The 24,253-nt window shown below is 32.9% G+C and overlaps 1 protein-coding gene and 2 non-coding genes across 8 annotated transcripts in view; 2 read left to right on the top strand and 1 right to left on the bottom strand.

Moving 5' to 3' along the window:
• Positions 1 to 24,253, bottom strand: part of LOC111427063 (tyrosine-protein phosphatase Lar) — a 205,423-nt gene that overhangs the window by 148,152 nt on the left and 33,018 nt on the right. For 4 of the 6 annotated variants that reach the window (XM_023062029.2, XM_023062035.2, XM_023062032.2 and 1 more), the window contains exons 1-2: positions 11,190 to 11,371; positions 784 to 832 (exon numbers count right to left, since the gene is read on the bottom strand). The gene's annotated coding sequence lies outside the window, so the exon portion shown is untranslated. Of the gene's footprint in view, positions 1 to 783; positions 833 to 11,189; positions 11,383 to 24,253 lie in introns of those variants that run through there. The other 2 variants (XM_071193972.1, XM_071193971.1) reach the window with 2 other exon arrangements.
• Positions 12,688 to 12,759, top strand: TRNAG-UCC (transfer RNA glycine (anticodon UCC)). The gene has a single exon. It is a non-coding gene; the product is annotated as a tRNA-Gly (tRNA).
• On the top strand, positions 13,708 to 13,779 carry TRNAG-UCC (transfer RNA glycine (anticodon UCC)). The gene has a single exon. It is a non-coding gene; the product is annotated as a tRNA-Gly (tRNA).

Below are 24,253 nucleotides of genomic sequence, written 5' to 3'. Positions count from 1 at the left end.
CCGGGAAAATATTGACAGAATAAACTACATTGTTTTCAACTTTTTTTAATATTATCTAGAAAATAAAATAGCGTAATAACAGTTAATTTAATAATTCGTACGTCATAACAACAAAAAAAATAGAATTATTGCTGTTTGTATCATAATTGTAACTATGCAACCAATATCACAGTATTGGTATTGCAATACGAGATTTGCATATTGCGGTACCAGTACTGTGATATTGGTTGCATACTTGCAATGATGACGTCGGGTACGATAATTAATTAACACACTGTATATGATATGGTTGCCACTAGATCATAAATTCTATGTTAAGAATACGTTTAATAAAAACCAAAGCTTCTTACACCAAAGCTCTTAGCTTGTTGGTAATCATGCGTTAAAATAATCACTCTTACCGTCCGCACTTTTAAATCCACGTCCTCTTCTCTATTTTTTTTAATGCCTTTTACCATTTCCACCACTATCGATGCATCTAAACGCGTTAGGCTATTTACTCATGTGGACATTTTAGCACAGATTGCAAACGAAAGGGAACTAAGTAATTATTTTATAGTCTAAGCATATTTGAGGAACCGTTTATTAAAATTATTATTAAAACAATTCTTTTAGATTTCTGATCAAAAGATTTAGCTGAATCCGATATCAAATTCAAAATTGTGTAATATTAAAAATTTATGGATCGCGTGCAAGAAACGTCTTTGTCAATCGTCTACCGATTCTAATACATATATTAAGGGACCGATCAATGAAGTACGGAAGAGAATTTGTAGAACTTACCGTTTACCAGAAACAGGTGATATGAATGTAGGTTACACGACCGCGATACCTGAAAATCAAAGAAAAAATTATTAATAATACTAATATAATAATAATAACTTTTACTAGCCTTTTTTTGAATATAATGTAAAGAAAAAAAATGTGTACTATATACATAGCAAAAGCTAATAGGGCCAACTCAGACAACATAGAAATGCAGCCTGTTCTACCGCTAGCCCCTCATAAAGAAACAAAATACATCTCAATACAATAGTATGCGCAACAACAAAAACTACTACTATAAACGTTACTAAAAAGATGACTACCCCTGACCGAACTGCCGCTCACACAATAAGCCCTTAAATTTAATTATTAAGCCCGAATATTTATATTATGTATATCAGTACGATATCTAATTTTTTTATGTAAATATACCGGAACCTTATCAACGAGTATTTTAAAAAATAGTACTCCTTTATGTAATCTGACTCTATTTAACATATTTAGTCATCCACAGTCCTCAAGCTTATGAGAAATTCTCTGGAAATTCCAATAATAATTAAGTAACCAATTCTTTATATCTTTTCTTTATAATTTTTTATTAAATCAAAAATTATTTGATTAAAACACTTTCCACCAATTAGAACTAACTAATAATAACTCGAATCAATCGAAGTAAATCGTATTAAATTGCCAACATCAAAGCAACCGATAATTATTTCAAGCGGAGATGTCAGGGTGTATTTTTCTATAAGATTTTCAGCAATTTCTGTCTCTGGACGAGACTGGCACGATTTGCAGCCGTACATATTTTAGTTGGCCCGAAACAGGCAGGAGGAGCTTTTCTTGCATGGTGGAATGCCCGAAGACGTAAACCAGCATCACCCGTCGGGCCTAAACAATAAATGGAAAACGTGTTCCACGGCACGGTTCGGTATTCCGGGTACAAAGCAAAAGATATAAGCATGACGTTTACATGCCAATCGATATCGGCAACTGGATTCCTCTCGAAACACATACCCACCTCTTTCGCGGATTTTACTATTCGCGATGTTCAAAATTAATCTAGCATATACCTCCTTTTGTATCACTAAACCGGAAATTGAATTTTCGTCTGTTTCCAATATACTTTATTCTTTTTTTATATTCGTTTATGCATCAGATAGGTTAAATCTATGGGAAATTTTATAAATTTTTAACGTTACGTTAAATTGATATAAAAAGTTTTATTTAATCAAAAGTATTTTCTCTTTAAAACTTTTTTTAACACTTCTGATGCTTCTTCTAAAGGAGATCCAACATCACACGAAATGTCAAGCAATTTTTTAATATACTAATCACAAAATCAACGTATGAATCTTCGTAGTTCTATCCTCTGTGTGGTGTACGAAATTAGAGTAATGCATGACATAACTAGAGCTGAGTAAGTTTCCACGTCTACGACGACTATATATAATTGACATATCTGCATCACTCTTACAGTTAGCAATGAAATTTAGGGATCACCATCAAAGGAAATAGAATTGGTTCGTTATTGAAAAGGAAACCTTGCCAGAACAGGCAGAACACCAGCGAATGTAGATCACTGTGCAGCGAATTTTACATAAAAACTTACGATTACACCCATATAAAATTATGGTAGTCTAACAGTTGAATAAGCAGGATTACCAACAAAGTCTCACTTTTTGTCAAACAATACTTGACATGTTTAATGAAAATGAGGATTTGATCATCATAATGAACTTTCCAAAGTTTCCCCCATTCGCTCGACCTTTCCATATTATATGAAGGAAAACCACGCACGTTTGTAGAAATGAATGAAAGCGATGAAGAAACTTTGGCAAGAAAATTTTCGTAGATGCCTTTTTAATTCAACTAATTTCTCGGTCAGGCTTAATATTTATTCCTTTTCTTATTTAATCAACACCACTTTAGACTTATGTTATTAAATTAGGATAATGTTTATAAGAAACGAAATAAACGGTAATGTTTATACTTGAACATTCTAAATTAGTATACTCCGGCGATTGATAAGCTTACATTAGAGAAGGTGATGAACGTTAAATAAACCAACCTCAGAATAGATAAACTGTTTACGTGAATTTAGTGAGAACTAGGTATAAATATGTTAACATGTAAAACCGGTGAGAATGAAAACTAAAATTAACTTATAAATTATATTTTGTTAGTTTAGAAAATTTTTAATTTAGTTTTTTTTTTTAATTGGGAATATGTAGAATATTTTCTTCATTCACCCTGCGTAAACTTAAACCTTGTTACGTTAGTGCAGCTGGTGATGCAATTCCGGGTGTCCGTTAGGAAGCTTAAGTAAAATAAATTAAATTTCTAATGCTCTTAGGGCGTAAGGCTGCTCGGACCCTTTTCTCTGAATTCACTCCTTCCACTGGATCAAGATTACATCTTTCCCGACGCGAGGAACGGTGGAGCAAAGATGGGCTTTCCTTGCCCGACGAACCAAGAACTAAATGAAATGTTTTTGCGCTTAGCTTATATTTTAAAAGGTTTATATGTTTATGTCATATGATACAAAAATTCACTTATTTAATAATATAAAATTTTATATAAAATTTTGGTAGTCAACAATAAACTGTAATACAAATCCGATTTGATAAATAAAGCTATTGTTCGTTTTAAATTTGTCGACGTTAACAATTAATCTAAAAAGGGGTACTTTTCGAAATGAATCCGAATTTTCTTTTGTACTCGTGAGAGTAGAATTTAAATATTTGCGAGCTATAAAACTCAAAATCCAATTAGCCACTGTTTCGAAGCTCCCTTTTTTGTAGAATCCGAGTTAATTATTTAATAAATTAGCGAGTAAAAACGAGAGACACTGCCGCGATCGGCAATTGGGAAGCGCTAAAGGGAACGGGCCATAATTAAACGTCAGCGAGAATGGTATTAATTTCGTCATGAGAGTATTCATCTGTCAAACGATGGCAGCTTTGAAATTGTCGACAAACGCTCGAGTTAGAAACGAACGATAGAATTCCTATCGCAGGCAAAATTGCATCCATACAATTACATACTGAGATATTTATCCTATTAGTAAAATTAGTAAAAACTTTTCAAAATTATTGACTTGTAATGCCATTAAATTTGCCCTATTTGAGATAGTCTGAATTTAACTGTTTCTCTTCTCATAATTATTCCGTGCGCTGCACTGCAGTTGTGATAATAATAGCTCTTGTCATAAAAGACCCGGTTCAAAGTATAAAGAGCAAGAATACTAAAGCTTCACATACACATAGAGAGTATCTTACAAGCGAATACAATGCGTCACAATGTATTAGCTAGCTGTAAATACACGTATCTTGCTTTTCTATGCATTTTATCAAATGTATTTAAATAATGAAAAATTAAATCAATTTTGTATCAGTACAACTTCAATTTAATAACAGCGCATTATAGGAAATGCAAATATGAAGGACAAAAGAAAATTCTGGCGATTTAGTTCAGTAACTCCGCTTAATACCCGAACTGAATTTATTGCCTTCGATAAGCGAAAATCGATTATGTACATTAAAGTTTTTTGCTAATGAACTGTCACGATGAATACCTCATTTTTTTTGTATAATAAATAATCGTTAACGCTTACTCGATAGCCGTATTTAGGCCACAATACTTGCAACAATGAACAAATTCAAATTACTCAGCAACTCGAGTTTGTTTTATTACATTCCGTCACACTCATTCACTCGTAAACTAAGAGAAAATCACGAAGTTTCATTATTTCTATCGTTACAGCAGTTTCAATTTCGAGATAAAATGGATCTAAAGATCTCGTTTACGATTATTAACAGTGTTTTGTCTGTCGAATATTTGTTGAAACTTAAACAAAGCTGTCTCTCGCAAAATTACCGCCGTCGATAACTTTTAAAGGTAAACATGAGAAGGATCCATCAATGTCAGCTGAAGAGCGGCGAGTTACTTAATCTACCAAACCAAGGAAAACTATGTTATCCACCGAAGATATTGACGCTTTAATAAAGAACGTTGACCATGTCAAGAAACGACAGATTACACACGTTCTATTTTCGTCAAGTTTTATGATTTTACGTCAGAAATGTCCTGAAAATTTGATGCGATTAAATTCTAGTTAAAAAAAGTACACATAACTAGCAACCAAACAGGATAAAGTGAGCGACGCATTCTGTTGATGTGGGGTTCACAGCTGACGCTCGATTTTGGCGGACCACCGCTGAATTTCACACACACTTTCCGAATATTGGACACGGCTGTAACGCCAACAGCCGGTCAAACTAAATTTACGCTGCTCACCACTCTCTCACCACTTGCTATAGTCCCGGTCGTGTTTTAATCAAACGAGAAATATCACCTGCGTTTTTACCAGTTTGTTACCCTTTACAATCGGCCCTTCTCCATTTCATTCTCTCTTTGTCACGATGTGCCGTGTGTGATGGGTTAGAACGGAGGTTCGTCGAAAAGTTAATGAATTTAGTTTCGGGAATGGTCCCCAATGCGCACGTTTTGGTCGGTTTCCCTTCAGTGGAACGTGCGCCGACGCACGAACACATTCGCTGAAAGCTGACCATAAAAACGATTTAAATTAAAAGTAGTTTTTTTTTCGGGAAAATATATTCATCTAAAACTCTTGGAATTTTCAAAGAAACGAATTTCCTTCTCTAATCTCACTTTCAATTAAATAGAAACAATTCTCATGCACAAGAGACTTCAGAATCAACTCACAGCAGTTTCACCGAGAATGGCTACAAACCAATATCTGATTAATTACACTAAAACGAAAACGACCACAGATTATCAGACGCAATCAGACTTCACTGTTTAGAAGCAGCATTCAGAAAACGTGCTCTGAACGTACAACCAGAAGGGAAGAATTTGATCTCCAACCAAACATAAGCTACGGATACTTACTAAATTTGTTTTGCGTAAGAATGCGGTTTCAGTGTGAGTATCAAAGAAAATTTTTGGTGATATATCCATCTAGAGCAGTGACAGGGTTAAATAGTAACAGTATGTAGATTTAGGTTAACCTAATAAACGTTTTGAATCATATAACCTACTTCATAGAAAACCAAACTTCAAGCGAACAAAGAGTAATACCACGTCCTATTTGGACATGATCCAAATTTATATTTGCTATAAATCGAGTGTTTATCACGTAATAAATGTCTTCTTCTTCACGTTTAACATCGTTTAGCTGAACAAAAAAGAAAATCGGGGAAACGAAAATATTGCCGTAAAGTTTTTAATCGAAAAGCTTTAAACTATATCAATAGTAAATGTCTCTTAAAAGTTTTACTGTGTTCATAATAACAAATCTCTTCTTTCCTGCTTTAAAATGTCGATGCGAAGTTAAAAGTTTAATATCAATATGGCAGAACTTCTATTTGCCACCGGTTTATATTGAAAATTCTTCCATCTATGTAATTGAAAAATACAATGAAAGAAGGCATCGATTGCCAGTCGAGCCGCAGCGGCATATATCACGTGACGACCAATTTATTGAAAAATCGAGGATGAATCCGGTCACTGTTAAAAATTAGATGTCTACCTTTTGACATTACGAAAGTGTCCATAAAATATTTGGATCAAATTAAGCAGAAATGGAATACTAAGAAAATCTTAAAATAATTTTAATTATCCATAACCCATACATAGATTTCCCTGAACTACTTGCCAGTAGAAACATGTTTACCGCACGAGGAATACATAAGCAATTTCATTTTTATTTGTGTTGCAATTTCCTTTTAACCAGGTCTTTGTACGTGGCTCCTGCAGAGCGGATGTTAGCCTAAGGCATGTTAGAGTAAGCGACGAGTCACTAGCGGAAATTTACAAGGGTATATTATTCCTTTTAAAGACCAAAGAACCCCCCTGTAGGAATAAGATTAGCTTGATCGGATGTTAAAGCTCGCACAAGCAGTGTTTCGTTTCAAGTTTAATTATGAAGTATTCAAATCTGTGTAAAATTCGCTGAAGTCAATTGTAATTTACATATTCCAAGCCTTAAAACATAACATTAAACGTCTTTTTTTGAGCCATTACTAGATGATTTTGTGTTTAAATAATTTGTACCGAACAGCCTGTCAACTGCAGATCCGTTAATATTGATCTGATGCCGTTACCATATAGGTAAGTACAATGCCAGTTTGGAAATGGGGAAAATTATCTAAACTGCGTAACAACAACACGCGCCGAAAACAGAACAATGCCATTATCGTAAGAGTAAAAAAGTGCATGTCATTCCGCGACAATCAATCAATTTGATGCCCTATTCTTTCACTTTAACGGCAGCTGCGCGACTGATTCGGGTTGAGAAATCGGTAAATTTAAACAATTATCATATAAAAACTAAATTGTCTTGTTTGCAACATTGTGATGTTAATTTCCTTTGTAATTTGAATGCAAACTAACGGTATAATAAATACACTTAAAGTAAACTGAGCAAAGTTTTCAGTGTATTTAGGTAACTAATTAGAATCTCAATTGTTAAATAAGCAAAACAAATGAAGCATGGTAGTTTCTGGATGCTCAGATAAACCTGCGTGCACAAGCGCTATCTAGTTACATGCGAAGCTTTAACGGCTTGAAAAAAAGAGCAAATTACCTCTGGCACTGCACCCTCTATCGCCCTTAATAAATCACTATTTAAACAGCTCTCCACTCGTGGGAATTTTAACACCGACCTAAAGAATGGGGAAGGGTGCCCGAATAACTGTACCATAAATGCAGATTGTTTATAGAATTCACCGTAATAAAACTACCCCACAGGATATGTAATTAAAAAAGTCCTCCAACATTTATCTAGTACTCTTATTAACTTATTAATAACTCGAATTAATAATCCTTCTTTATGTACTTAAAGAGACGTAGAGAAATCACATTTGAATCTCGTTTCATCTCGTATCCTCTCAAAAGATGCGCCTACGCAAAAGAACATATACAATATCGCGCAGATATTCAATCAGGTTCATGGAAGCGAAAAATGATGTCGGCTAAAATCCGTTATGCTTCATTACACCCTATGAAATATGAAATCCTAAAATTAAACGAAACGGAAAGTTTACCACGCCGCAATGTATAGTATTACTACATAGTTTCTAGCGTTTCTAAATTATTAATAAGCTATATCATATAAATAAATCTTTCCACAAATACTTTATGAAGGATACATAAAATCAATAACCGAGACCTCAAAAGAAAGTATAAATAAAGACGAGCTCTTTTCTAAACCCGCGTTCAAATGAATAGCAGAAAATTAATGATGCCTACTATAAAAGAATGGTCAGTGTTGATGGCGTCAAAATGATAAATGTAAAACAGTAAAAAGAGGTGACAAAGACCACATAAAATTAAAACAAGCTCCAAATCAAATAAAACAATATTTATTGTTAATACGTTACCATAAACAATATTGAAAATAACCATCTTTAGAAATGGCTTTCAGCTGTTCGATTCCTCGAGTGAGGGGGGATTGAGTTCCTTTTGCATATTACCCCAATATTAAAAACGGGAGTTTACGAGCTTTTTCGCACCGACGTAAAATTTTATTACTCCAGTAATAACCGTGCGGTTGAAGCGACCGGGAAATTGCACTGCGCTAACAACGAAAGGTGACACATTCACAGTTAATAACCTGAACTGCTCTTAAAAATGTCGATGCGGTGTGCGAAATTTCCAGATGGTGTTGGAAATCACAATAACCCTGTGTGAAGTTACTTCGTCAACATTTACAAGATTGTTTACTTAATATTGACACAAGAACAAAACGTCAATGTGTACAAAGAATTTGAATCACCCTGTATATCAAGGAAGGAATTAGTAGGAAAAATTGGTCGATAGCACAGTACTCTTTACAGATCTGCCTAAGAGCAGAACTGAATAGTTATTGAATTGACATTAAAAATACGTGTTGTAGGTGCAGAATTATCTAAATGTCAGTTAATATAGCTGTTGAGAAATACACTATATATAATAATGTGCAATAACTTGCGTTGCCATATGTGGGAGCAGGATTAAAAGATGTACAAAAATGGTATGCTAAGAGAAAGTGGTGGGCAAGTAAAAAAACCGTTCACTGCTCTTATGCGAATATAATTGAATAAAGCCAAAACTGATGGACTCGATTTGTACCAATGACGGCGTCATAATTGCATATTTCTAAAGTTGACACATTTTCAACGTGAATAAATTATTTTAACACAATTACAATTTAGCCGTTATCGTAAAGTTATTTTTATACTATATACTATACTATATTTATGCATATAATTAAAATTTTTGTTTTATAATTGTCTGAAAAAACAGACTTAATATACAGAAAGAAATGAGGTTGATGCGTAATAATGCAAGATCAAAGAAGAATGATGGTTCTTACAACCTTCACAGCAAGACTGTAGCCCCGTAGCTACCACGGATGAAAACTATGGAGAAAAAAATACGGCTGAATGTTCTAATAAGGGAGAGAGAGTTTTAGTGTTTTAATCGAAAGTCTGTTTTCTTACAGTTAGCAGTCAAAAACCTAGATCTCAAAATTATGGTCCTTAGCAATGGTCGAGTATAGATGGCATTAAAAAATTGAAAAATCCTTGACATGCTTGGTGTAACCAGACTATTTGTGTGTTGCACATCCTACATACGTACTCGTATATAATTCTGTAAAATCCTGTCGGTGTTTTGTTTTTCTGATTTGACCAAGGATATCAGAAGATTTTATAGTTAGTTATCCTTGAACAAATTTATATTATTTTGTACTAATGCTACTTGATGATTATAGATCGAGCGGGTATGTTACCTCGACCGTTGCAGCTAATCCATGCCATAGGGGTTAAGGATCAGATCATCTATCTGGGCAGGAAAATAACAAATAGGGGCGACTCAGAACGAGAAATAAAGAGAAGAATCGAAATGGCAAAGAAGACTGATTACCACTATATACGCAAAGAAAGTAAATCAAGACTTCTAATGTAGCATATACTGAAGGAAGATTGAAGCATCCATTCTAGAAGAACTAAAAATACGCGATAATTACTACCAAGAGTCCAGCGTAGCATACTTAAATTCTTCGGTCATTTAATACGGAAGGACGGCATGGAAAAATTCATGATGTAGGGGAAGGTTGATGGCAAAAGGTCAAGAGGCAAGATATATAGACCAAGTAAAGATACAACCTCCATGAACGAGTCACGATGTCTGAAATCGGACGATTGAAGAGAGAGAGAACTAAGGATTTTAGATGTGGAGAACAACTGAATTATGAGTACAATTGTATATGGGTGAGATATTTAGTATTGACATACTATAGTGTTTTCAGAATTTTAAATAAAATCCACTTTATACATCACGTGCAGCAACCCTCTGAATAAATCTTATGATTTGTCTACAGTGCCATCGATCAATAAACAGGTAATCGGAGTACTTCGTATTTTCTGTGAATTGACGTACTAAAATCGTGTTATGAATAAAATACACTCCATGTAGACATCAAGAATGCAATTATTAAAAACACTGTAGACAAAAGGAGTTTAGGACTCTATACGCAATTTTGCCGATATACATACGATGGATTGAAAGTTAAATTGAGTAAGCTTACCAGTTACGAATTACAACCTTACGAAATACCAATTATTTATGAGGATTTTACCATATTTCATTTTAATTTTATTTCATACCAGTCTGTATGATTAATCATGTATATGAGTTGCGCCCGTTTCAGTTGATCACGTGCAACGTATTTAAATTATTTATTTTTAATCCTGCACGTAAGCGTTAAAGCACATTAATCGTTGCCATTAGCAACCGATGCTGTTTTTTCAAATAATGACAAAAACATGTTTAAAAATTTTTTAATTTTATTTAATTGTTATATTATATAGTCGTGTTTCAATGCAATCCAATATTGTATGTACAAGTATCGTAGGCGTGGAAATATTTAGAAATCCGTGGGTATGAAAGAATTTTATCTCCCATTCGTTTAATTTATATCGCGAACGTAGTTCTTATTAAAACACCGACATTATGACATAAATATTAATTAATTATAAACATTGTTAGCTGTATATAAAGATTTCACAAAGACCATTGAGATTCTTCCACTTTACGTCGATTTATTTTAACGAGATGAATCATCTGTCTCTCTTCCTACGACACATTACAAAAACAATTGATAAACGCGCCAAAAAATAAAAGATAAACAATACTGTTTATAAACAATTTCTTAAAGAACCAACTTTTTTATAGTTCATGTCAACTTTTTTTTTAGAATATAACATTATTCTTACTTCCTACGTAAAAATTGTCTCAAGACTTGATGCAACACATCCCTTAGAAATGTTTACAATAATATAAACATGTCACAGAGTGCTGGATGTCGCATAAAAATAACAAAATACAGTCGACATAACCAAATATGTTCGTTTTACCTTTTCGTGCTGTTCGACGGGTGAAAAAATCGAAACGGTATCGCCACAATTCGGTCAAGCACTACACAAAATAGTTTCCAACGGAACCAGGAATTTATTAACTCGGAAATTTAGCGGTTATTTTAAAAAACGGATCGCACCACCACATAACAACACCGATTCGGTAGCGGCCATATGCACATGCTGTGCCGTTGTGGCGCCATCGGTCGAGCGGGGGCGGAACTTCTTATGATGCCAATGACATAATATTCTCGGGAGCGTCTTTACGAAATAAGATGAATCTAAACAAAACTCAATTTGTTTAGAAAATTTTATTTATTTTACTTTTAGTTCTATATACAAATAATGAAATTAGAAAATTTTTATTTAAATACTAGATTATTATGTAACGAATGCGAAACGATTATGATAAAGTAATTTTTTTTGTAAAACTATATCTTGTTTGATACTTCTAAAATTTTTGTATTTTGCAATTTTTGTTTATGTACACAATAACAGTTAATTTCATATAAAAATATGAGGAAATAACTTATTAAATATTAAATTAATATGTATCATTATCAAAACGAATACAAATCACAAGATATTATCAAGTAGTTGACAAAATCGTAAATCTATAGCAACTCTAGCCTTGTGTGAGGGGAAATCGATTAAATTTAAAAACCCGTAAATCTCTGAAACAAACAGGGCCTTGCTATTTTACCTGAAAGCGGCTTAGTTTTGGAGTTTTTAGTATTCTTATTTGTTTTTTATGTTGTATTTTGAATTGTAGAACACATATCCGTGGATATTGGAATATTGACTCAATCTTTATAGGTACATAGATCCAGTTATGAATATAAAAACGACATAAAACTGGAATATCTTGGAGATATTATGAGAAACATACAAATATCGCCTTCTGAGATCTGTCATCGAAGAGTTGTCAAATCACTCATCTACAGCAAAGTTAAAGCGATAGTACATAATATGGATTGAGCTAACTGAAAATATCTACTAACAAAAATGTGGCTCAAGGTGAATAGACGCAGATGGAAAGCGATAATGTGAAAGTGTAACAAAGATAGACATAAAACGGTACTAAACAGACGGGCGCATGCGCACAAAAGTGTCAACCCTCTTCCATTTGACGTTTAACGTTTTGTTGTGTCACACCGTTATGTTTAAAAATGTATTGTTTCGTGTGCAAAGTTCGCGATAAAACAGTTTCACATCACCTGTAAGTATTATAAATGTTACTTCTAATTGATAGTTTTTTATCTTATAAATTAACGCACGCCCATTATATGTCAGTACGCTTCTATGTCTATCTCGGTTCGATCACTTTGCGCAAGCTATCTCTCTCGTTGGCTCAATCCATATTATATATAATCAAAGGATAGTACATATTTATACCTCTGTTATTTTATATATTCTGCATTGAAAATATTTATTTATTGCTTTTTTTTCAGAATGAGCATTAATTGCAAACTTTCACTTCTTTTATGGAAAAGTATAAGCGATGGTGGTGTAATGGTCAGCATAGTTGCCTTCCAAGCAGTTGATCCGGGTTCGATTCCCGGCCATCGCACTTTTTTTTATTTAATAAACGCGAATTGAAATTTAAAAACCTTGTTATACACATTCCATCGAGAATTGATATAAACTGAATATTTGAATTTACGTATCGGTAACTTCCACAATTTTAAAATAATTGTACGTGCCATTAATACTGAGTTTCAATTAACAACCCCTTTAATGTAATTTATCGTCAATCAATCAAACGTTCGGTGTGAAACCATAGATGGATTTCACAACCGAAAATTATATTTAATTTCTCTCGTAGCCGAACATTTTCATGTGGCTGAAGTTAGGTTCATATTCGAATCTGTACCATGCCAGTTGAAAACGAGGAATATCCAAAAATTCACCCCTCGGCCCCTACGGCGAATCTGTAGATGTGAGTGGGCTAGAATGATACCAAAGGACCCAATCCAATAATCGAGACTAGTCCCAGGGTGCTTCAGTCTCTAGTTATTGAGAAAATAATATTTAAATTTGCTATTGAAAACGAGGAATATTAAAAAATTTACCCTTCGACTCCTACGGCAAATCTGGTGGTGCTGGTTGGCTAAAAGGATACCAGAGGACCTAATGCAATAATATAGACTAATCCCAGGGTGTTGCAGTAATTTTTTAGGCATTTTTTTCAAGACTTTCTAGGTTTCAAATTCAACATATTTGCTAAAGGGTGACTTTGGCGACTTGGGTTTGTTGGAACATATCGTTTAAAATGATAACCCTTTTAATATAAATTTTATGTTTGGTTGCTTTAGCGAAGATATTCGCGACAAAAGTTGTCAAATCACTTATATTTTTCAGAAAATCGCAGAAAATCATCTACAGCAAAGTTAAAGCGATGGTACATATTACCTCTGTTATTTTATATATTCTGCATTGAAAATATTTATATTTATTGCTTTTATTTTAAGAATGAGCATTAATTGCAAACTTTCACTTCTTTTATGGAAAAGTACAAGCGATGGTGGTGTAATGGTCAGCATAGTTGCCTTCCAAGCAGTTGATCCGGGTTCGATTCCCGGCCATCGCACTTTTTTTTATTTAATAAACGCGAATTGAAATTTAAAAACCTTGTTATACACATTCCATCGAGAATTGATGTAAACTGAATATTTGAATTTACGTATCGGTAACTTCCACAGTTTTAAAATAATTGTACGTGCCATTAACACTGATCGTGAGTTTCAATTAACAACCCCTTTAATGTAATTTATCGTCAATTAATCAAACATTTGATGTGAAACCATAGACGGATTTCACAACCGAAAATTATATTTCATTTCTCTCGTAGCCGAACATTTTCCACAAGTATGTACAGCAAGTTTCGTACGATATAAATTGGCGTTAAATTCGAAGTGGATCAATGGAGGAAATAGAAAATCAACTGATTTCGGGAGAATTTTTAAGGAATCAACGGATTTCCTCCATAAATAATACTATGGAGAACGTAATTTCACCCGAATCACAATGGTATTCATATTGGGCGTCGTTTTGTGTACGTGGCAGGCGGTCTATAAATGAATAAACCCCAAAAAGCAAAAAGAAAACAAAAGAAAATGTGAGTTATGCTGCATATTATCTGCAATATCAATATTTTAATATACAAGATACTCTCTGCAAATACTAAAACAATGTTTTCATTACGTATTTATTTACTAAGTAATTGCCAGCTTGTACCACAAATCTCATTGGGATTATCAACCAACAGTACCTATGTATTTGCATATAATTCCACGGAGGGCAACGATTTACGTCTTCAAAGGAAGACTATTATTATTGTTTAATACACAATTTTACGTAATACGAATTATTTAATATTGTACGGTTTGCTCATAAAAAAGTCTTTAAACGAGCATTCCGATGCAATTTCAATTAGAACAAGGAAAAATTTATCTTTTAACGCACACATTAAAAGTTATTAGAAAACCACTAGCTACCGCATTCTTTCCCAGTAAAACGCCCTGTAAAATCTGACATCATAAATTTTCAATTGTCCACTGTAAATGTTGCGCGCAATTTCTCTGCTTTACGAATTCGAGTATTAAATTCCTGTGTACGAGCCGCTTTGAAAAATAACAAAAATTGCGCATAACAATTTTATGCTATGCGTATCAAATTTGTTAAGTTTAAATAAGGATTTTAATTGGTTTACAGAAATATAAGCACAAAAGTCAATATGGTACAGTTCTTCGAATATGCAAATAAGCAGTCACGTTATGTCACGTTGTACAGTACCGAAGACACTATAAATATGCATACATACGTGTTAAATATGAATGTAAATTATATTATTAGGCAAATAAGTATGCAAATTTCAGTAACTGGTTGGAGTGTATCAAATTCTGCTTGAGACGCCCAGTAATCAACAGATTGTAAATTTTTTGGTTTACAGGATGTATTAAAATAACATTGCCAAATTAATTAGCTAATTTTAGTTACCGTAAAGAGTTTCCTCCGGAAAGTTTTTCCCCTCAATTAGAACGCGTATTTAAGAACTGATATAAAAAAGTTTCACCTCGTAAAACTTGTGAATGTTATTCAAATACACCGTGTATACATAACAATTTTATTTAAAACTTTAATACACAGAAAGTTTTTTATGTGGTCATAATGCACATCCTCAGTTCGTTAAATCTTGAAGTAACCGGGAATTTTTCTCCCAGAAGTCAAAACTAGTTTATTTTAAATTAAAGTACAAATGTGGAATTGAGTTCAACCACAGTCTCCCTCAGGTCATTCGGTCGAGTTATCCGTTGTCGTTGTTCCATTTTATTCTTTTGGGCCAAACATCGCAACAATTCTAGTATGGTCTCACAAAAACCTCTAATTGCATTACCAGTATCTATGTTTTATCTAAATACTAATTAAGCAATAAATGTTATCATCGTTACAATCATCCATTTATAACTAACCTTATTGTGTACAAATTATTTTGAAGAAATTGGTGTTAAACTCCTCCTATTACTTGTAACTTACTAACAAGTTATAAGTAATGTTTTATTAATCTACAAATTTGGTAACTCCCCAGTGAAATCCAGAGTAGTTCCATAACTACCTTTCTACAGAGGTTTTAAAAGTACATCCAATAACTGCTGGAAGAATTGTTCGCTATTGAGAAGTTGAACTGAACTTCGAGTTCTAAGAAGAGCACTTGACATGAGTTTTTCTTAAGAGGAAAAATCAATACGCCCAACGCGATACAACTTACCCCTTCTTAAATCCAATATTCTCAGAGCGGCCCTTTGTGACCCATCTGACATACATACGCGGTCTTTGCCATTGCGAGTTTATGAACAATACTTGAAAAGCACAGAGTTCGTGTGCCCCTTATGTGAGCATAAAACGGTTGGATTGCTTATATCCTTACCTTGGTTTAACTTTTTTAAACTACTACAATGCGACAATTTCTTTTCGAATGTTACGACGTCTCAGTACAACAAATTGAATAAAATTTCGTATTTTATCATTTACTTAATAACTCCGTGATAAATGGATTTCCCACTTTTAAAATATTGTTAATTCTCTTGCAAAAAAGTACTTAAATGGTATTAGGGTACCTTTTTAAACTGCATTATAAAAGCTTGGTCTTTTAAGTAAAACAGGACTGGAAGTGGAGGTGTGGCTTTTTTACATTTTTTTTTTTAACCATCGATCGTTTATAAAGTTCAATGTTCCCTTGCAGACGTCTCAAACATGACCGCGTAATTTATAGCATTTTCTCGTAAATGAAAGATTTACTAAACAATTAAAAAAATGTAATTAAAATAATACAAAATCTACATTAATTTTTAACTTGGCTCTGAACACTTTTGATATGTTTTCGATTAGATAAAAAAGAAAATGAGTAAATTAACCTGACTCGATTAACGTCGCGTTGGTGTGGAGTGCGCTATCCACGTGAATTTGTTCATGCAGGAGCCTTGTTAGGGTCCGTGTCCTTTAAATGGAAAAGTCCGGGATGAATCAGCATTACTAGGGGCGGTGCGGGAGCGACTTCATGCTAGACCGAACGTAACATCTCCGCACTTGCCGTTTGCATTTGTCCCTCCTTTTGCCGTCGACCCCGTCCACCACCTCACTATCTGTAAAATATTGCCAACTTTCTATGCAAATTCACTTACTGATTTGTTTCCAACCCGACGAAACCACGACAAACTATAAAAACCTCGTTTTAGTATTTTATTATTTAGCTTAACAACGTCATGAGTAAAAACTTAACGATTCTAAGGAAGGTTACTTGAAATATCTCGTATTAGAATGTTTTAAGTCACAATCAGCTTTCAAGATGTTTGTAATGAAATCAAAAAGAATGTTTATTAAGGGCAATGTTACAAACAGTTGTTACGTTATCTTCTCATCTTGCTCTTTGTCTACTCTCCATGAGTCTTCCTCTTGGTTACCTAAGAAACACGTTTGCGACACGTGCATCTGGCTTTGCGGCACGTTTTCTGGCATGAGTTGTACATGTCACACCCAGCCTCCAGTCTCCTTATTTCAGTCCTAAAGACATTTTGAATTCGCCTGAGTGACCTTAAGCTTCATCTGACGATATCAAGACCCTGAGGCTTTGCACTGTAGGTGAGCATGCAGTTGCTCACAGCTTGTATCATATCCGGCGCCTAAGGATGTTGATAACGCAATGGTTGTGATCTTTAAACTATATTGAATGATTTCTTATTTTAATAGGGTTATTGTCTTGTTATTGAATTCGCCAAAATTGAACAGTACATCGAACGATCGCCGAGTATAAGTGTACTGGTACTTTACACTAAAATATGGTGAAAGAGACAAATTCTAAAAATAAGCAAGAACCAGATTTAAGATTGATTATTGCCGAAATAACCATTGAGATTTCAAAGATTTCAAAGAAGAAAACAGCACCAATTCCTTATTAAGCCTATTTTTTGACTTGTTATTTAATGAATAGCTACCAGAATTAGTGTAAAATGTTGCAACAAAATGAAACGTTTTAAAATATCATTTCGTTTATATCGTTTTACTGATTATAGGCAACATCCCTTACACATTGTAGTAACGTCTGCATATGGTTACGAAATTATTAGTAAGAACTACATTAACCTTTAATTCTTATTTTACTAATTTGGCACGTTCAAAATTCTCCCTAAAATTTACCTTGATTTCGTATCTTATTTTAAAGGATGTCTTATGTTTATCAATAACAAATTAATACTGTAACCTGAGACGTTCGGTTTGATAATTTAAAGTTTACTGTCTCATCAAGTTTCGAAGTTGTAGAAACTTTTAATATAAACTTTTATGTAATTTTACGAAACAGTAAAAATGTTTTAATCATTAAAATGAACGTTACAATTTACATTTATGAAAATAACGTAATAATCCAACAATTGGATTAAGAAATGTCTGCACGCCTTTAATATTACTATCGTACAACGCTCACGTGCGCATCATAATCGTATTGTGCAGTTTTAATAAGGCTTTCCGCATACATCCGGTCTTTATATAAAGAATACTAATCTGGGATTGTGTACACACGGTTTAAAATGATTGTTAAATTTAGTTTAAAAACAATTTAATAAAACAAGCGAGCGACTGAAATGAAAACGAACGGTAAAAAATAAAAATGGAAAGAACTGGTAGATTAAAACACGTCGTTCCTTGCAATCTAGCATGAGTCACGCCCAACCCTAATGTTCAAAGACGTCCTTATTCCGCGTCCTTTTATCGTACGGTGAATGCCTGCGGAGAAAGCTAAGAGCCGACTTAATAGTTGGGGGAACACCCTCAGTACAATTTTGACGTATTTATGTTGTACACTGAACACTTGAGAGGGCGCGAGAAATACACAATTAGGGGGACAAGATAAACTACGCTATACCATATTAGTTGTTAAATCTGTGCAAAATTTTATGAAAATAATATTAAAGTTCACTTGAAATAAACGTAATTGAATTTTGTTATAGGCATATTTCAGCGTGTCTTTAATGACGGTGTCCATGACACTACCCTCGACCTTAACACGCCCCGGCATTCAGCGACACCAACCAACTTTAATTAAACCACCGGAGAAAGTATGCGAGATTTAAGTTGGTCGACATTCCCGTCATGTCAAATTCTAACAATGACCACTATACCACCATAGATATTGAAAATAGTTAGGAATTTTTATCATATTAACCGCATTTTATATATTAACTAGTGATACCGTATATTCGGCATCCCCTTTTTCTGGATATCCGGTTATCCTGCATATCTATCCGGCCAATATGGTTATAATTTCTGGTGCATTTTTGAAGTGATACTCTATATTGCCACATTATTGTGATATTTGAATAAAAATGAAATTAATAAGAAAGTTGATAAGATATGTCAACTTATTTGGATCCAAGATACAAAATAATCTTTCTTGATGCTGATTTAACTAACGAAGCAACTCTAAAAAAACGATACTTTAGTTAATAATTGGTGATATTTCCAGAAGGATCCTTCAAGAAATTAATTTTATAGCGAATTTTGCAAGTTATTGATGAAAATTGCAACATCGAAAATTTTATCAAAACTTCAAATATTGTTTTCTCAAAAACTAAAAATTATTTTTCAAAACGGATTGGTTCATTGGACAGAGGACTGTTTTATTAACACTTTGGGAAATTTTCGTACTCATATTCCAAGAAATGGATTTTATACGAATTTTTAAAACTTAATCGGCGAAAATTGTAAAATTCTAAAAAATTAGTAGATTATTTCAAAAATTTATATCTCAAGAACTGAAAGTGATTTTTCAAAACGGCTTTTTGCATTAAAAAGAGGATACAATAATTAATAATTGCGAATATTTCTACAAGGATGCTTCAAGAAATTAATTTTATAGCGAATTTTGAATGTTATCGATGAAAATTGCAACATCGAAAATTTTATCAAAACTTCAAATATTGTTTTCTCAAAAACTAAAAATTATTTTTCAAAACGGGTTGGTTCATTGGACAGAGGACTGTTTTATTAACACTTTGGGAAATTTTCGTACTCATATTCCAAGAAATGGATTTTATACGAATTTTTAAAACTTAATCCGCGAAAATTGCAAAATTCAAAAAAATTATTTTAAAAATTTATTTCTCAAGAACTAAAAGTGATTTTTCAAAACGGCTTTTTGCATTAAAAAGAGGATACAATAATTAATAATTGCGAATATTTCTACAAGGATGCTTCAAGAAATTAATTTTATAGCGAATTTTGAATGTTATCGATGAAAATTGCAACATCGAAAATTTTATCAAAACTTCAAATATTGTTTTCTCAAAAACTAAAAGTTATTTTTCAAAACGGGTTGGTTTATTGGAAAGAGGACACTTTTATTAACATTTTGGGGAATTTTCATACTCATATGCCAAGAAATCGATTTTATACGAATTATTAAAATTTAATCTTTTTGCATTAAAAAGAGGTTACTGTAATTAATAATCGAAAGTGATAACAGAGACAGTTTTGTTAGTAATGAATGTGATGATGAATTGCAAGCGAAGAGAAGAAAACTAGACGAAACTGCAACAAGAGATTTTATACATATATCGTATTGGGATTGTTACAATGAGGTTGCTAATGACAAATCTGATATAAATAAAGTTGTATTCAATGAAAAACTAATTCCTGGAATGGTGAAGTACTAAGTTATAGGTTTTTAATATCCGGCCAAAGCCGGATATTTGATAACTCTCCGGTATCCGACCGGATTTAAAAAAATATCTGGATAGGCCGGATACCGAATAGTTGCCGGATATCCTTTCTATCACTAATATTAACATTAAAACGGTGAATGTAAAATAGAATTTAATGATGTAAGAATAACTATTATGAAGGATGGAGATGGAAGATAAAAACGAAATTAATCTGGATAATTCTGTTAAGGGGAAAATGAGATAAAATTAGCCTTTACCAAGTAATCAGACTAATAATAACTGCATTAACTTCATGCTTAATAATCCGTGCAATATGACATGGCTTTTTAATTGTATTATAAAACATTTTTTCACAAATTAATTAAATATTTAGTGCTGATGTTTAATTAAATCCATTATAATCCAATTATCTTGAAATTTTTGCCTTTATCGAAGTTTTTCTGAAAATGTCTTCGTACTTAAAACTTGTATGCTTACATAAATTTGATTTAAATAAATTTCTTTAAATTAGTTTCTTAAACATTCAATTCATTTTATTATAATATAAATTAGCGGAGATCCACAATAACCCGACGAACAAGTCTGCTCCACTTTTGACGGTTTCCCCCTTTTTAGGGTGGTCTTGCGAACGGAGTGTGCCCCTTTTAGGCATTCCGGATATTTCGGATCGATGGGATGGAGACCGACGCAACGTGTCACGTGATATCATCCTTTAAGGTTCAAGTTGTGGCGGCGGTGAAGGTATCCGTTTAGAAAGCTTAAAATCGATGGACGTTCTTTAAATCAACCCTGACAGATTTTATCGTGTATGAATGATTTTTTATTCAATCAGGAAATTATAAATAACATGATTTCAAATTTAACTTTTTCACCAAATTTTGATTTAACCAACATTCTTTGTTATATAAGTTATCGACCGTTGTTACTGAATCACAATGTATAATTCAAAGTAGTAATTCCGGTCGTTGACAGGAATTGACCCAAAATACACGACAAAACCGTTTGTTATTACAGTGATTTAATCGTAATTGATCCAGTTTAACGTTTTTCTTAGCACGTTATAACGCAAATTGCATTTCTTATTAAGTTAATAAATAGCATGGATACGGATGAAATGTTCTGTTAATTAATCAGTAACGATGTTATGAATAATAACTTCATAAATATTTTATTTTTACCATTATATATTAACTAATTTTGGTTAATTTTATTTAATGAGAGTGACGATGTAATATATACAAACTCGCATTGTATTTATTATGCATATACGATGAACACATTATTATATCTCGCAAAACGCTGGCTTCCGCATTAAACAAATTTCGATTAATTGTATGTAATTATTTCATACATTCCAATCAAAACCATTAATAATAAATTATATTCTAACCTGTAGCGTTATAAATAATTATTAATATTTGAAATTTAATATTCTATTCGATTTTTTTTTATCATGGCATTAGTTGATGTAAATATTTGCTTATTAAAGCGTAATGAAGTGATCATAATTTAGAATTAGCACTATATCTCCACAATCGATAACAATATAAATTATGTGTTCCGTATTGAATATGTTCAGGTACATACCGGTACCCGGTAGATACATTTCAATGAGCTAATTTTAGTGTGATAAACGCTACGATCTGTTGCGTTTCAATTTAGTTGCAGATATCAAATCTCCTTCACTTTATATATTCGTAAGGAGCAAAATACGAATTCAACACTTCATTTAATAAAATTCTTATTTTTATTTCCTCGAAACTGAACGTAGCAGGTGTTTAAAACTGAGTTTGGTATAAAAGCAAATAGAAATAAGGTTTGATGGGGCATAAATATTTTCAATATAAAAAAGGTAATATATAATAAATTCAATTCCCGCTTTTTGATTGAGAAATTGTGAGCCAAATGCTAGATAACGCTTGTTAGCACTCGATATAACTATTTTGTATTTTTATTAAAATAAAACTAGAACTAACACTAGACTTAGAACTAGAAACATTTGGGTTTAGCTGAACGTCTCTTAAGACGGCTAAACCTCAATGTTTCTAGTTCTAGGTCTAGTTTTAGTTCTAATGCTAGTGTTAGTTATAGTTTTAGTTGTTATTCAGAATGTTACTAGTTCTAGGTCTAGTGTTAGTCCTACTTTTAGTTCAACAAAGATATGCAACAATCTAGCGTGGAATAACAGTAAAACTAGAGCTAATACTAACACGTGAATTAACACTAGATCTATAGAACTAGAAACATTCTGGTTTAGCCGAACGTCTCTCAAGACGGCTAAACCCGAACGTTTCTAGTTCTATAGATCTAGTGTTAGTTCTACTTTTAATTCAATAAAAATGTACAACAACCTAGCGCTGAATAACTACTAAAAAACGAATTAATTTTTAATGCATGGCTTAACTCGAAAGTTTCTAGTGATTGTGCTAGTTTTAGTTTTAAACAAACAAGTTTTATTATTTTATGACGACAGCTGGTTTACTAAAATTGGGATGTCGACATACATGTCGAGAACGGCAATACCTGGGTGATAAATGGTTATCGGATATTTGAGATTCTGTGTTTCTACACTGTCAGAGCGTCTACTTCACGACAGCGAAGGGGGTCGTGCCTCTTAAGCCGAAAACATCTAACAAGATTGCCACGGTGCGGATCATAAAATGATGTTACGGCGTTTTTATGACCATCTTACCTTTTCAGGTTTAACCTTAAAGGTGAGAATGATATTCCATAAAAAATATTTTTTTATATATGTATAAAGATGTCTGTGACAACTTATTTTTTTTTTCAAATAAAAGTGCGAAGTATTTAATAATTATAAAAATACTGAATAAAAAACTAAGGGAAGTGGTTAAACCATAACTTAAGACTTTTTATCTTACGAGGGAAGTAATATCTTTGGAGTTCTTCTAAAATCTTTTTGGGTGAAGTACCTACTTAAGCTTTTATTACAGAGACTACTACTTTAAAGGTTTAAAAGTTAAACTGTTGAAAATAACTACTTTCACGTAATAAAAATTGTATGACAATTTTTTATTAATATTTGTTGAAACTAACAAGATTGGTGCAAGATTCCCGCAATTATTCACTTATGGCGTAGGATGTTAGGACATTTATTAAAAATTTAATATTCCATCCGGTCGAAAATTTAAATTTCGCTTCCACTTGCATTGCAAACACAGTGATGCGGGATTTAATTACCCTATTACGAGAACCCTTCACACACACGGCGGACTAATAACGCGACAATCCTCGCGTCCCATCTCAAATATTCACGCGATGGTATAAATAAACAATAAGCAATGATTATTAAAGCACACTCTATCAGTGAATAATAAATAAATTCGACATAGAAGATATAGAGAATGAATGTCAAAAGCGAATTGGAGTTGCGTTTGTTACAGGGGAATTTGTTAAACATTGAGGGATGATAGTTTCGGTATCGATATCTGGGGATTGTACGCGTTACCAATCGACGCGACGTAATGTTGACAGTTTACCATGTTGGTGGATGTCTATGCCCGTTAATAACGGCGGTTTGAGGATACATTCTGGCTAGTTTACACTGTGTTTATTGATTGCACAAACCCTTTTTCAATGTTTGTGTTTCATCCATTGTCACTATTTATTATTGTGATATGTATTTGTGTTATATTGTTATCTGTATTGTTGAAATAACAAATAGACCAAATTTTTTGTCTATAACCCATGAAATTGATTCATCCCTATAAACACATTTATCTCATAAAACATGCATCTACCTACAAGTGGAGGAAAAATCAATAAAATTTCGCTTCGACATATTTCAACTAAAATCACAATCGAGGCTATAACTCTTTTGATTTTAAA

The sequence above is a fragment of the Onthophagus taurus genome, chromosome 2 (assembly GCF_036711975.1).
Source record: "Onthophagus taurus isolate NC chromosome 2, IU_Otau_3.0, whole genome shotgun sequence".
Taxonomy (NCBI): domain Eukaryota; kingdom Metazoa; phylum Arthropoda; class Insecta; order Coleoptera; family Scarabaeidae; genus Onthophagus; species Onthophagus taurus.
Note: the sequence above shows the minus strand (reverse complement) of the source record. Positions and strands in the feature narration are given on the sequence as shown.